The sequence below is a fragment of the Diabrotica virgifera genome, chromosome 9 (genome assembly GCF_917563875.1).
Source record: "Diabrotica virgifera virgifera chromosome 9, PGI_DIABVI_V3a".
NCBI lineage: Eukaryota > Metazoa > Arthropoda > Insecta > Coleoptera > Chrysomelidae > Diabrotica > Diabrotica virgifera.
Genome location: NC_065451.1, coordinates 132,638,392 through 132,653,151, shown reverse-complemented (window position 1 = coordinate 132,653,151; position 14,760 = coordinate 132,638,392).

Sequence of the window (14,760 nt, the reverse complement as noted above, 5' to 3'; positions counted from 1 at the left end):
TGGAAGCTCCATTAAAGCTCTTTTCAAATTTCAATTAAAATGTTTTGAAAATTTCAATATAAAGTATGTTGTTTCAAGGTCAAAATCGATTTATAATTGTGTTTAATCCGGACCTGGATTTTTCTTGTGATTAGTAGTTGGGTGAGTTAGGTTCTAAATGTGACATATGTGTACCAAATTTCAAAAAAATATACAAGGTGGTTCTAAAAGTTATGGGTCCAGAAAGAAATGGGCAAAATCGATAAAACACCCTGTAACTCTGTTATAAAGTTAGTGGAGCAATAAATTTAGTATGTCTAGAACCGCCTCATTTACCTCTATTCACCATTCAAGTATTTCCCTTTCCCAATGAAACACCCTGTATACTACTTCATCTTGATTGCGGCCCGCAAGCTGTGGCAATAGCTACTATGTGGCCCAGGAAAGAAAAAGGTTGAGTATCGCTGCTTTAAACCATATACATTCTCTAAACATTTAATTGAGAATGTAATATCACAGACATGGTTTCGTTCTATGAAAAATATAAATACAGTAGAACCCTGATTATCCGTGCTCCTCTGGACCGAAGGGTGGCACGGATAATTGAAAAGCACGGATAATCCGAACATGTATTTCTTATGTATAATACATATGTACGTATACACATACATATGTACCTACCATAAAAAATAACAGAAATAAAAAATAAATCTTTCATTATGAGTCTCTCTTTCGTCATATAGAGTTTCCGTCAAGTGATTTACGATGACGCTATTTTGATAAAACCTCAAAATGCAACTTGCGTAATAGAAAATCATAGCACGGATAATCCGCACCCAGATAATCGGGGTTCTACTGTACTACAGCATTGGAACTTGTTCAACAGCTCCACACAGCTAATGCATTGTCAGCCAACATAGAAATACTCTTCTCCTCAACATCCAGTTTACCATTCCAAACTACGTAATCAGCTAGTCAGTGTCAAAGCTGCTAAGTTGATTTCAATTTTTAAAGAGCTTAATTGCATCAGTGATGACGTGACTGATCAGATATGAGACTGGAACAGTTTTGAGAAATTTAATAACTCTTGTATGCAAAATGTTCTAAGTTTTCCAATTTTGTTAAGTTCCGGTTATTAATAAATAAATAATATGTATGTTAAAAAGTTTGTATATTGTATTTGAGAATTTTTTTCATATTTATTTATTATTTTAATAAAGACAATGAAAAAAAAACACTTGTTTAACTTAAGTGTTTTAAAAGTTATTTATGATATAAGTGTTAAAAGTACAAGTTTAAGGCACACATGTGAAAGTTTCTGCAATTCACATGAGTGCCTTAAAAATGTACTTTTTAACACATATATCATACAATATTTTTTCTATAAACGTCTTATATATCAAAAATAATTTATTCATTCTCAATTACAGGACAATATCTACAAAAACTTTTACTTGAACTTGACTGACATTCCATTTTAATATTTTTCTTGACATTACATCAAAACTGCCTATACTGTCAATACGTAAATCATAACAACTATAGAATAACATCTTACTTTTATTGTTGTATAATCTAACAAATTTTAATAGTTTTTTTATAGAAACGTATTAAGAATGAAATAATACAGTTTAAATTAAATTTTAAAAAACTTTTAAACCACCTTATTTTTCAAATTGCGCAAGTTGTACAATTAATATTAATGTTAATAAATGAAATATAAATATTTTGACGTTTCACAATTTGACAATTCACTTTTAACTGCAGTGCCTTAAAATTTTTAAAGCACTAGTGCTTTAAAGTAGCATTTTTAACGCTCCTATGGAGTGGTAAAAATTGCATTTTTAACACGGTTGTAGAAAAACGTGTTTTAAACTGTTTTAAACATATACACACGTTTAAAACATGTTTAAAACAGTTGTTTAAAACAAAATGTTTAAAACGAAACAACCCTGGTAGGTAACCCTCTATGATGCCGATAGAGTAGACTTGCTTCAAGTATTTAGCGTCCCTGCCCACGCGAGCTCCTGGTTTTTCCTCCACTTTCTACTTAGAGGAAACCAGGCCCTAATCCCAGTATTATCCTATTAAAACCCAAAATTCCTTCCCTAATATTCCCCCACAGTAGGGGGGAAGTTTATGTAGGAAGTTTATTCCACAGTCCCACAACGAAACAACGGTCTGCCTCAAGGATTCTGGGGGAGGCAAGTCGACATTGAAAAAGAAGAACCACTCCATATAGCAACGTACAACATCCTTTCCATGGCAAAAGACGAAAAACTCTACGAACTAGAAGAGGAATTGGGGAACATGAATTGGGATATAATGGGACTATCAGAAGTTAAAAGCAGAGGTTAAGAGTATGTGGACTTACATTCAGGCAAGAAGCTCTATTATACAGGCAGTGAAAACTATACATACAGTGAAGTAGGTTTCTTAATAAACAAGAGAAAATCACAAATTCAAATAATTGACAGCATCTCAGACAGGGTTACATACATGATTTTAAAACTAAATCCAAAAACCAAATTAAAGATTGTGCAAGTTTATGCTCCAAAGAAATAAATCCTTTTTACGAAGATCTTAAAAAAGCTATAGACACCTCCAAAATAATAATAATGGGAGGTTTTAACGCCAAAATTGGAATTAAGATTTAAGACTGAAAGCAAGATTGGAAATTTCGGATTCGGCACAAGAAACACAAGGGGAGAAAAACTGGAATTCCTGGAACAAGAAAACATGTATGTTATGCATGCCTTCTACAAAAAGAAACCTAACAGAAAGTGGACATGGATTGCACCTAACGGAACCACCAAAAATGAAATAGACTATTGTCTCTCAAACAACAAAAGAATATTTGAAGACGTAACAACAATAAACAACGTAACAACGAGTAGTGACCATCGAATACTCAAAGCAAAACTAAATATTAACATGAAAGAAGAGAGAAAAAGTATATTTAAAAAAACAACGCGGATAGATGCCTTTAAACTAAAAACAAATTAAGATCAATTCCGAGAGATCTTAGCGGATAAGTTCGAATATGATCCTTCACATAATCAAGATCAAATTGACGAAATTAACAAAAACATAAATAAGAACCTTCTCGAAGCAGGACTACAGGTCGCAAAGAAAACATGGACTAAAGAAGACAAATGAGCAACGAAACTAAACAGAGGCTTAAAATGTCTAAGACCCGCACTGGGTGTTCAAAAAATCATCAAAATTAAAGACGCCAATAATAAGGAAGAGAAGGACAAATATAAAATATCAAAAATAGTCGAAGACTTCTACAAATCCTTGTTACAGGTCGCAAAGCAAACCTAATGAATCAACAATGGAGAATGTCAAAAGAAAAATAAAAAATGTGGGATCAGAAGTATGTACTACCAAATATAAAGAGTTTCGAAATAGAAAGCACTTTAAGGAACTAAAAAATAATAATGCTCCAGGACACGACGGTATAATTGCCGAGCTCTTGAAAACAAGCAAAACAGTAATAATCCCTATACTAACAGAGCTATTTAATAAATGTCTCCGTAACAGCAAGATCCCTAAAGACTGGAACGAAAGTCTAGTAATACTCTTACACAAAAAAGGGGACAATTGTGCCCTACAGAATTATACATTGTGACCTACAGTCAAGTATACAAACTATTTATGAGAATTATTAACAACCAGTTGACCCACAATATAAAACTATATATGGCAGTGAGATAGAAAAAGTCCAGGAATATATCTACCTAGGCCAAATCCTGAAACTTGACAAAGAGAACCAAAGTGCGGAAATACCTATTTATAGGAGAGCAAGACTAGCATGGGCAGGATTTGGAAAACTTAGTTGAATACTTAAGAACCGCAAAATACCCCAATACTTGAGGAGCAAAGTGTTCAACCAGTGCATCCTTCCTATCATGACATGGATGTCAAACCTGGTCCCTAACCAAGGCAAATATGAATAAACTAGACACAACAGAAAGAGACAAGGCGAAACAGCGGGTTCGTTGGAAAAAATATTCCCATGAGATTTTTTTGCATATCCATTTTTTTTTGCACATCACATTCGTGAGACATCCCAGAATAAGGTTCAAGAAGTCGCCCATGCGAAAAGTTGTCCCATTTTTTTTTTTAATAAAATTGCAAAAATCTATATTTTCGGCCCGAACCATTTTTTTAGGTTTTTTGGACCAATCTGGACCAAAAAGGTCTCATAATTTTTCTCTATTGTTCGTTTTCGAGTTATGAGCAATTTAAAATTGAAAAGAACGAAAAATGGCGATTTTCACGGCTTTAACTCGGTTAAAAGTTATCGCTATGAAAGTCAGAAAGTGACTAAATCAAAGTTTAAAGCCCGCCCTACAAGATCCTGAAGAATTTTTTGTCATTATTTGATTATTAAACTGTTATTATTAAGTAATAATAACATTTTTTTTTAATAAATGTAGCAATAACTCCGAAATTATGGCATTTAAGTATGTATGGGGAATATAACATGAAAAATAATCAGTATTTCATAAGGACGTCAAAACGCAAAAAATATACATACAGGGTGTTCTATTTAAAATACGAAAGTTCATTAGATTTCCAGAAAAACGGAAGATTTGACAACAATGTAATTACCACTATAATATCGGCCGTATTAGAAAACCCTTACCCACCAAAATCTATAAAAATCGTTTCGCGGTTTCCGAGAAATTGCCGTGTTTCCATGCTTTCTCGCTACCCTGTATGTATATAAATAAAATATACAGTGATGAGCGCGGTAATAGGGAGTTTTTGTGCACACAAATACGTAAACGTAACGTATCTTTTTATGAAATTGCTGAATTGGCAATACCACACAAGTTAATAAGACTCATTAAAGCCACAATGGATGAAACTCAGGCATGTGTACGAATACAAAACCACCGGACAGACTTTTTTAACATTTCGCAGGGACTAAAGCAGGGAGATGGGCTGGCCCCAACATTGTTTAACCTGGCACTGGAGTATGCGGTTAGGCAAATGCAAACTGGACGAGGAAATCTACTGACCAACCGAACGGTTCAACTGGCCGCTTATGTTGATGATATTAATATTATGAGTAGAACATCAACAGGAGCACAGGAAACATATGCAGAGTTAAAAACACAAACAAAAATGCTAGGTCTGGAAATTAACACAGAAAAAACAAAAATAATGACTCAGACGAGAAGAAATATAGTCCCAGAAAACATTATACATGAAGATGACATTGAAACGGTTGAAAAGTTTACATACCTGGGAGTAGAAATATATGCCGACGGATCAGAAGATGGAGAAATAAGGAAGAGAATAACGCAGGCAAACAGAGCTTATTTTGCCCTCTCCCATATATTTCGGTCAAAAAGTGTCCACCGAAATACAAAGATGAGAATCTATAAAACCTTAATTCGACCAATAACATGCTATGGCAGTGAAGTCTGGGTGCTGAAAGAAACATCCAAAAACAAACTCGACACATTCGAAAGGAAAGTACTTAGGAGAATACTAGGACCTGTGAGGGAAAATGGAATCTTCAGAAGTCGATACAACAACGAGCTTTATCAACTTTATAAAGAAACGCCCCTGTCAGACTTCATTAGATTACAAAGATTGCAATGGGCCGGACATGTGATAAGAATGGGAGAGGATAGGCTACCAAAACGAGCACTGAATGCTAGAATGCAAGGAAAGAGACCGGTTGGGAAGCCACGAAAGCGCTGGGAAGACACAGTAAACAGCGACGCACAAGCCCTTTTAGGAGTCCGTGTATGGAGAAGAGCAGCCACAGACAGGCAAGGGTGGAGGCAAAAAATAAAGGAGGCCAAGGCCTCCTTTATTTTTATTGAGGAGCCCCTCAATTTGGGCTGTAGTGCCATAGAAGAAGAAGAAGAACGTATCTTTTTGGCATATACGCATGCGCATTAATGGTTGAACTAACGCATCGAGATACCTCAGATTACCTCGAGATTACCTAAAGTAACGCTCTTATACGTACGTTAGGACGCATCCCTATCAAGACGAAAGTTACCGAATGCACAAGAGGATCTTTGTCCGATTACCTACCAAATCAACATTTCATCAGCGGACCGCCCGTATATTGTATAAACATTTAAGGTTATATTATTTTAGTCTATTTGAGTAAAATTTTTATTCTTTGTTTGTTATTGGAAATTGGAACTTCATAATATATTTCAAATTTGATTGTTTTTTAAGTTGTCTTAAAAGCAAAACAAACAAATCTTGTATTTAAGAAATACAGTGATAACCACAATAACTAGATAAACAAATGACCTAATTTCAGTAAAATTTTCAAATAAATATGAACAAACTATTTACATTTTACTGGAATTTCGATGTAGGTACAATAATTTACAACTATGTAAAAACAAAAATAAAAAATTTAAAACTAAGGAAAAATAATATTTTTATATTTAAATAGAAGCAAGTAAAACCATACAATTTCATCACTCATATTTAACTTCTTTTACATTGTATAATTAATTGTACCTATATTGTGTGAACATTGATTTATTTTTTAATGTCAACGGAATTTAAAAATGACTTTACGTTACATTAGGTACAGTCAAACCTTCCATATCCGAATCAATATGGCGACAGACCGATCCGGATATGAAAAAATCCGGATATCAAGACCACTAATTCTTTTAGTCTCTGAAACGTTTTCTTCTTCATACATTCCAGTAATCAACGCCGTCAATAACTTTCGTCAATAGACACGTTTTATAGATTCTATAATACATTATTTCGCCATATTTTAGTTATTCTTTTAGTGCGTTGTCCAACAGCAGGACTGCCTTTCTCGGTAGATCCGGATGGCGCAGAACCGTCCGGATATGGGGAGGTCCGGATATGACAGGTTGTACTGTAGTTGCAAAAACTACCTATTAAGATTCATCATTCTTACGGTACGTTAGTGTTTTACGTATAGGCAGTTACAAAAACTCCCTATTAACCGGCAAAATAACGCAAAAGATGAAAAACATAATACATTGTAAAATAAAGGGACAAAACGAATAGAGGTGGAAATTATCGATATAAACGTATGAATTAACATTATATTATGTATATTATATTTAATTGTAGATTTGTTCTGAGTTATATTTTACAAAAAATATTTAGTTTGTCATTGGGCTCGGGTGTCTTTCCCGAGATGTGGAAGAGAAGTTAGATTACCCCAGTCCATGAAGGTGGTAATAGAGAAAATATTGAAAACTACCGAGCTATATCTAAAATTTCAGTTAAATCCCCATTTGAATAGCATTGCAGCCGAAAATACGTACCGATCCTCTTAAATTGAAATGAATTTCGACTCAATTCAAGCTTTCTGCTTAACCCAGGTATAAACATACCAAAAGGCACCGCCAGGAAAACATTCCACTTTGCGGTTCAGAGAGCCCATAAGAAACGAGTCTTTGTACTCTATGCAGAGTATGGCATTAACAAAATAAGAACAAAATAATCAAAACGAAACTGTAATTTTCTTATTTTACTTAAATTGCCCACTCTTGAAGAAATGCGAATATTGCTAGATGTAGCATTTATTCATTTATATATAAATTGCTAGGCATTGACGCTGGTGCTCTTTTGGAAAAGGTTTACTTCCGTATTCCCTGTAGAGACACCAGATCCCAAGACTTATTTTATTTAGAATTTCATAATCGAACTTATACTGCAAATAAACCCTTACAGAGAATGTGTAGAAATGCAAACAAATTTAATAGTACATAATGATTTTTTTCATTTATCACTAAGTACTATTAAGAATGAGATCGAAAATACCTTTTTATGTAATCACATTGTGCTTTAATAATTTAGTTAAATTTAAGTTGATTTGTAAAAATTTAAGTTGATTTGTAAAAATGACAAGTCCGTAAATAAACATTACATTACATATATTACGTAGTTTCCCACGTCTGGCAGGAGTATTTTATAAAATTCTCCTGTCAGTGACGGTTGTCATATTCCTCTGATACGTCTAAAGGTGGGAAACTATGTAATGTAATGTTAATTTATACGTTTATATCGATAATTTCCACTTCTATTAGTTTCGTTTCTTTCTACTTCACAATGTACATACTATTTTTTTCGATCTTTTGTGTTATTTTGCCGTTTATTAGCGCGCTCATCACAGTATACATAAATACATTGAGGCACATACACAAAATAAGACAGGCAAACATAGTGAGTATACTGCCATAAAAATGATCAAAATCATCATCGAAATCATAAATATTCTTAATTAGCAAATGTAACTAAACGTTAATAGAAAAACGTTTTTGAAGTGTTTTATTTATTTTTTGCACCACTGATCATTTTTGACTGTTTACCGTGACAGATTTTACGTCAGTAGGTGACATTTACTAGCAACTCGACGGTAAGTAATCCAACTCGACGGTAAGTACTCTAACTCGACGGTAAGTGATTCACTTACCGTCGAGTTAAAAAATCTCTTAATTTTAATTTATTTTTTGAAAGAATAAAGAAAACTAACGAATTATTTATTAATATTGAAACTTCTTAGGCCTATAGCCAACATTTTTTCTCTTCAAATACGCGATCAAAGTTGAAAACTTGGAAATATCAATGCCATCATAAAGAAAAACGGTGGATTTAATCATTGAATATTCTGCCCAGAGGCTTCCAGGAGCTTTCAACTGCATATGTCTTTGAACGAAATATGCCAATAGAGTCTTTTCTTCGATTCTTAAATTCTTGCCTTCGCACCATTTTTTAAAACTTTGGTAGGTATTTTGATAACGGATTTTGGATTTTTCGGGAATAATTGCGGAACACCCTTCTTCCCAAGCCCGTTCAATTTCTTCAAATTCACTGTCGCTCATATTTTAATTTATAATAATCAAAATTGTACTTAAAATTGTTGACAACTAAATAAAAACTCAATTATCCATTGTTGTTATGCACCCTAGTTACTACCTAACAACCAAAGTATCTATCTTGATAAAATGAATGAAACTAGTGAATATGACAAAAATGTTTAATTTTATAATTTATAATGGTATCAATCGTGCAAAAAACGTTATAAGCATGTCGAACGTTAAGGGTAACCGATCTCAGACAATAATTGGAGTCGTCGCTGCGCTCCTCCTCCAAACAATTGTCTTCGATCGGTATAAAACCCTTACCGTTCTCCATACTTAATATACTATTTTGATAACACTATAATGCATTGAATAGTAAATTATAGCGTGAAAATGGTCAAGACAAGAATGGGTATACGGGGATATGTTGAATTAATTGTGTACATGACTTTCACCAACGGCTGGAAGTGGGGGCCGAGGGTAGTTATAAGGGGTCAAAGTCGCGGTTTTTATTATTTTTTTGTGACGCTCATGATCGAGATGGTGCACCAAAATTTGGGAATAAGTAGGTCATGACGTAACTAAGTAAAATCTCTAGGGGCGGAACGCTGCGTGGCCGACAAAGGGGTGGGGGTAGAGGTGAATATAAAAAATATAAAGGGTTTTTTGTGACGTTCGTGATTGAGATAAAAAATAATAAAAACGGCGACTTTGACCCCTTATACTAACTCTTTATACTAACCCCTTATACTAACTACCCTCGTCCCCCACCTTGGGTTTCCGACTCTCGAGGATTTTACTTAGTTATGTCATGGTCTACTTATTCCCAAATTTTGGTGCACTCTTTCAATCACGAACGTCGCAAAAAACCCCATATATTTTTTGTATTTACCCCTGCCCCACCCCTTTGTCGGCCACGCAGCGTACCACCCCTGGAGTTTACTTAGTTACGTCATGACCTACATACTTATTCCCAAATTTTGGTGCACTATCGATCATGAACGTCACAAAAAAAATAATAAAAACGGTGACTTTGACCCTTATAACTACCCTCGTCCCCCACTCTGGTTTCCGGCTCTGGGGATTTTACTTAGTAATGTCATGATCTACTTATTCCCAAATTTTGGTCCACTCTCTCAATCAAGATCGTCGCAAAAAACCCATTATATTTTTTTATATTCACCACTACCCCCACCTCTTTGTCGGCCACGCAGCGTTCCGCCCCTAGAGATTTTACTTAGTTACATCATGACCTACTTATTCCCAAATGTTGGTGCACTATCTCGATCATGAGCGTCACAAAAAAAATAAAAAAGGCTAAGTCGACCTGGGGCCTATAGATTTTTAAGAATGTCTAGATGTTCTCAAGTATTAATCAGCCTTAATGTTATCGTGTCCTGCATCGTTACCATTTTTTAATTTTAAAACTGTTCCACAACTGAATTTAGGGAAATAGAAAACAGGATTACAATAACTATGGAAGATCATAAGGATCTGTTGGCATACCGAATGCATACCTAGAGATTGGATTCTTGCAACAATTCTCCTATTCTTGTTCTCATGATCATTTTTCAGTGCGTCATTAATTATGACGTCATATACTGTATTGGTTGTGTCGAGACTTATTTCATGTAATTATTGACGAATCTGACAGATGCCACAATCGTACTTAGCCATAGGTGAAAAGCTTGTGGAATTAAACTAATTAGTAATTTAGTAGATTTGATTTTTACACAATATGTTAACATGTAGGTATTTTTTATAAAGGGGAATAAAATTAAAAAGTAAACAATATTTTATTTTTTCTACAAAGTAAACAATAGTTTATTTCTGAAACCGCAGCTCTAAATAATTCATTGTTATTACATCCAAACCAGTTCCTAAGGTTCTTCAGCCATGAGTTACGTCTCCTTACTATGGATCTTTTTCTTGCATAATGACCTTGAGTATTAGATATACATCTCTCATCACATGTCCCATATATCTCAGTTTTCTCCATATTTGTTAGTTCTCGTTCCTTATGCGTAAGTCTCATTACCTCCACGTTGGCTATTCTATCTACTCATGAGATATTTAGCACTCTTCGGTACATCTCGAATGTCTCTAGTCTCCTCACGCCAATGACTAACTTTTAACGAACTAAATTCTAAACCAAAACACAAAATAATGCACAAAGACGTTGTGAAACACAAGTGAAGTCGAATTCGAAATTTCAAAATGACAGGTACACAAAATACTGACCTGAATAATAACCGTCACTTGACTCTTTGACACTTCTAAAAAATGACCAAAATGGACGAAGTTTTCGTCAAATGTTCGTAATATGTGTATTTGATTGGCTAGAAAAAACGCGCATTCTAAATATCAACGAATCAAACGTAGGTTAGCAATAGACATCTTATGTATATAACCATTGTAATGCTGCATTATTTTTGTGTTTAATCACGGAGCTACCGCTTTTTCCGTCTCATCTAACTTAATGCATTAGAGAGAAATCGAAAAACTGTGACGCACTGAAAAATGATCATGAGAACAAGAATACTACACAAAAAAGATGATAAACATAAGTATTCTAACTATAGGGGTATATATATCATTATTGGGAGTTGCTAATAAAATCTACGAAATATTACTACAGAAAAAGTTGAGAGCAACTATCGATGTGACACTTTATGACAGTCAATGCGGCTTTAGGCCAGGGCAAGTTACAACCAATCTCATACTCATGGTGAAACAGCTATCAGAAAATGCCCAAGAGCATAACACTAAGAATATGAAAAAAAAGAGAGATCTAGTAGATTTATGTCACTAATGCAATTACAAGACAATACTGAGCTTTTTTCAATAACTTTGCATCAACAAGTACACACCACATAATATGGATTTTGAATGAAATTTATTTATTTATTATTCATTTACGGACCAAAGTCCATTAGTACATGATACAATTAAAATGTCACACAAATTAGAAAAAATAAGATCTAGTAGGTACAAAATTGGTAAATACATAACAAACAACAATAAAAAATAAAATTACTTATAAAAATTACTTAAAAGACAAAAACAGTAATTGACAAATCATTTTGAAATTAGAACATTAAGTTAAATATAAATTTAATTTTGTGGAAAACGCAGTAAAGTCGTTCACAAAGAAATCCATATGCGGAGATGTGTTTGCTAATTTAATAGTTTTACAAAGATAGGAACTTGAACCATAGTTTGTGCGGTTAATGACTTCGTGGAAGGTGGTCACAGAATGGGTGGGTCTTGAAGGTACACGTACACCAATCTTATTTAAGAGTGAGATACAGAATTTATGACCATGAATTAAGTTATATAAGAAGCAAAGATCTTTATGTGGACGACGACTCTGTAATGAGTCAAGTCGAATAATTTGCAGTAAAGACTCATAACTTTGACCAGTGAGATGCATCTTATAAGCATAATAACTAAAGAATTTACCCTGAACTTGTTCGATTTTATTAATGTGACAGTTATATTGAGGTGACCAAACACATGATGCATAATCTAAATGTGGTCTAACCAAAGAACAATAAAGAAATTTTAAAGAATGACCAGTCGTAAAGTCATAGCTGCATCTTTTAACAAAGCCAAGCATCTTTAATGACTTAGAAACCATGCTATTAATGTTTAGGTTGAAATTCAAGTTAGTGTCAAGAATAACAACCAGATCTATAACTGAGTCAACTAATTGTAACCTAGTGTCCCATATATAATAAGAATTATTCTCAAAGTGTCTTAGTCGAGTAAAAGTTATAGCATGGCATTTGTTTGCATTTAAGTCCATACCATTAAGTGAGCACCATTCCACAAGACCATTAAGATCTGATTGCAAATTGTAGTGATCCAAAGCAGAGGTAATTATGTGAAATAATTTAAGGTCATCAGCAAATAGAAGAAATTGAGCAAAATTGAAGCTTTTATTTATGTCATCTATATAAATAAAAATGAATGTTTGTATGTATGTATGTTCCGTATAGACTCGCAAACTATGCATTTGATCGTATGATGACCTTAATCAAAGTTGTTTTGCATGAACCCGGGATGGTTTCTGAAGTGGAACGGTCTACCTAAGTGAAAAGGGGGCTTGCCCCCCCAAAATTTTTTTAAATGTTTTTGGCCAAATTTTTTTTTCTTAATTTTATACAATGTAGAACCAAAATATACATACAATCCTAAATTTTCACTTTTTTATCTACAACCGTTAATTTTTAATAGCCATCTAAATATTACCTCTTCTATATAAATAAAAATGAATGTTTGTATGTATGTATGTTCCGTATAGACTCGCAAACTATGCATTTGATCGTATGATGACCTTAATCAAAGTTGTTGTGCATGAACCCGGGATGGTTTCTGAAGTGGAACGGTCTACCTAAGTGAAACAGGGGCTTGCCCCCCCAAAATTTTTTTAAATTTTTTTGGCCAAGTTTTTTTTTCTTAATTTTATACGATGTAGAACCAAAATATACATACAATCCTAAATTTTCACTTTTTTATCTCCAACCGTTAATTTTTAATAGCCATCTAAATATTACCTCTTCTATATAAATAAAAATGAATGTTTGTATGTATGTATGTTCCGTATAGACTCGCAAACTATGCATTTGATCGTATGATGACCTTAATCAAAGTTGTTTTGCATGAACCCGGGATGGTTTCTGAAGTGGAACGGTCTACCTAAGTGAAAAGGGGGCTTGCCCCCCCAAAATTTTTTTAAATGTTTTTGGCCAATTTTTTTTTTCTTAATTTTATACGATGTAGAACCAAAATATACATACAATCCTAAATTTTCACTTTTTTATCTCCAATCGTTAATTTTTAATAGCCATCTAAATATTATCTCTTCTATATAAATAAAAATGAATGTTTGTATGTATGTATGTTCCGTATAGACTCGCAAACTATGCACTTGATTGTATGATGACCTTAATCAAAGTTGTTGTGCATGAACCCGGGATGGTTTCTGAAGTGGAACGGTCTACCTAAGTGAAAAGGGGGCTTGCCCCCCCCAAAATTATTTTAAATTTTTTTGGCCAAGTTTATTTTTCTTAATTTTATACGATGTAGAACCAAAATATACATACAATCCTAAATTTTCACTTTTTTATCTCCAACCGTTAATTTTTAATAGCCATCTAAATATTACCTCTTCTATATAAATAAAAATGATTGTTTGTATGTATGTATGTTCCATATAGACTCGCAAACTATGCACTTGATCGTATGATGACCTTAATCAAAGTTGTTGTGCATGAACCCGGGATGGTTTCTGAAGTGGAACGTTCTACCTAAGTGAAAAGGGGGCTTGCCCCCCCAAAATTATTTTAAATTTTTTTGGCCAAATTTTTTTTTCTTAATTTTATACGATGTAGAACCAAAATATACACACAATCCTAAATTTTCACTTTTTTATCTTTAACCGTTATTTTTTAATAGCCATTTAAATATTTAACATCTATATATATAAAAAATTCTCTTTCTCAGTATTTGTTGCCATACTCCTCCGAAACTACTAGACCGATTTTTATGAAATTTGGCAGTTATACTCGCTGGAGTTCGCTATCCAACGGTATATAAATCGTCTCTCTAGCTCAATTAGTTTCCGAGATAACAAAACGAGCCCGTAGGACAACACGAGAGCACGAGAGACGACATTAAGCACACGAGAAGAACGGGCGAAAATTGTACTAACATCCGTGAAATTATGAAGTTTTTAATTTATCGATTACTATTTTTAATGTACCAAAAATATTTCAAAATTTTGCCGAAGGACCATGTCTCTGGTATAATAATCAAAATTTTGGCAGATGCTTTTATAGAGGCGCATCTCTGGTATAATAATCAAAATTTTGGCGAAGGCGTGTATCTCTACTACAATAATAATTTTTCCCCAAAAAACTAGCGCAAGAACACT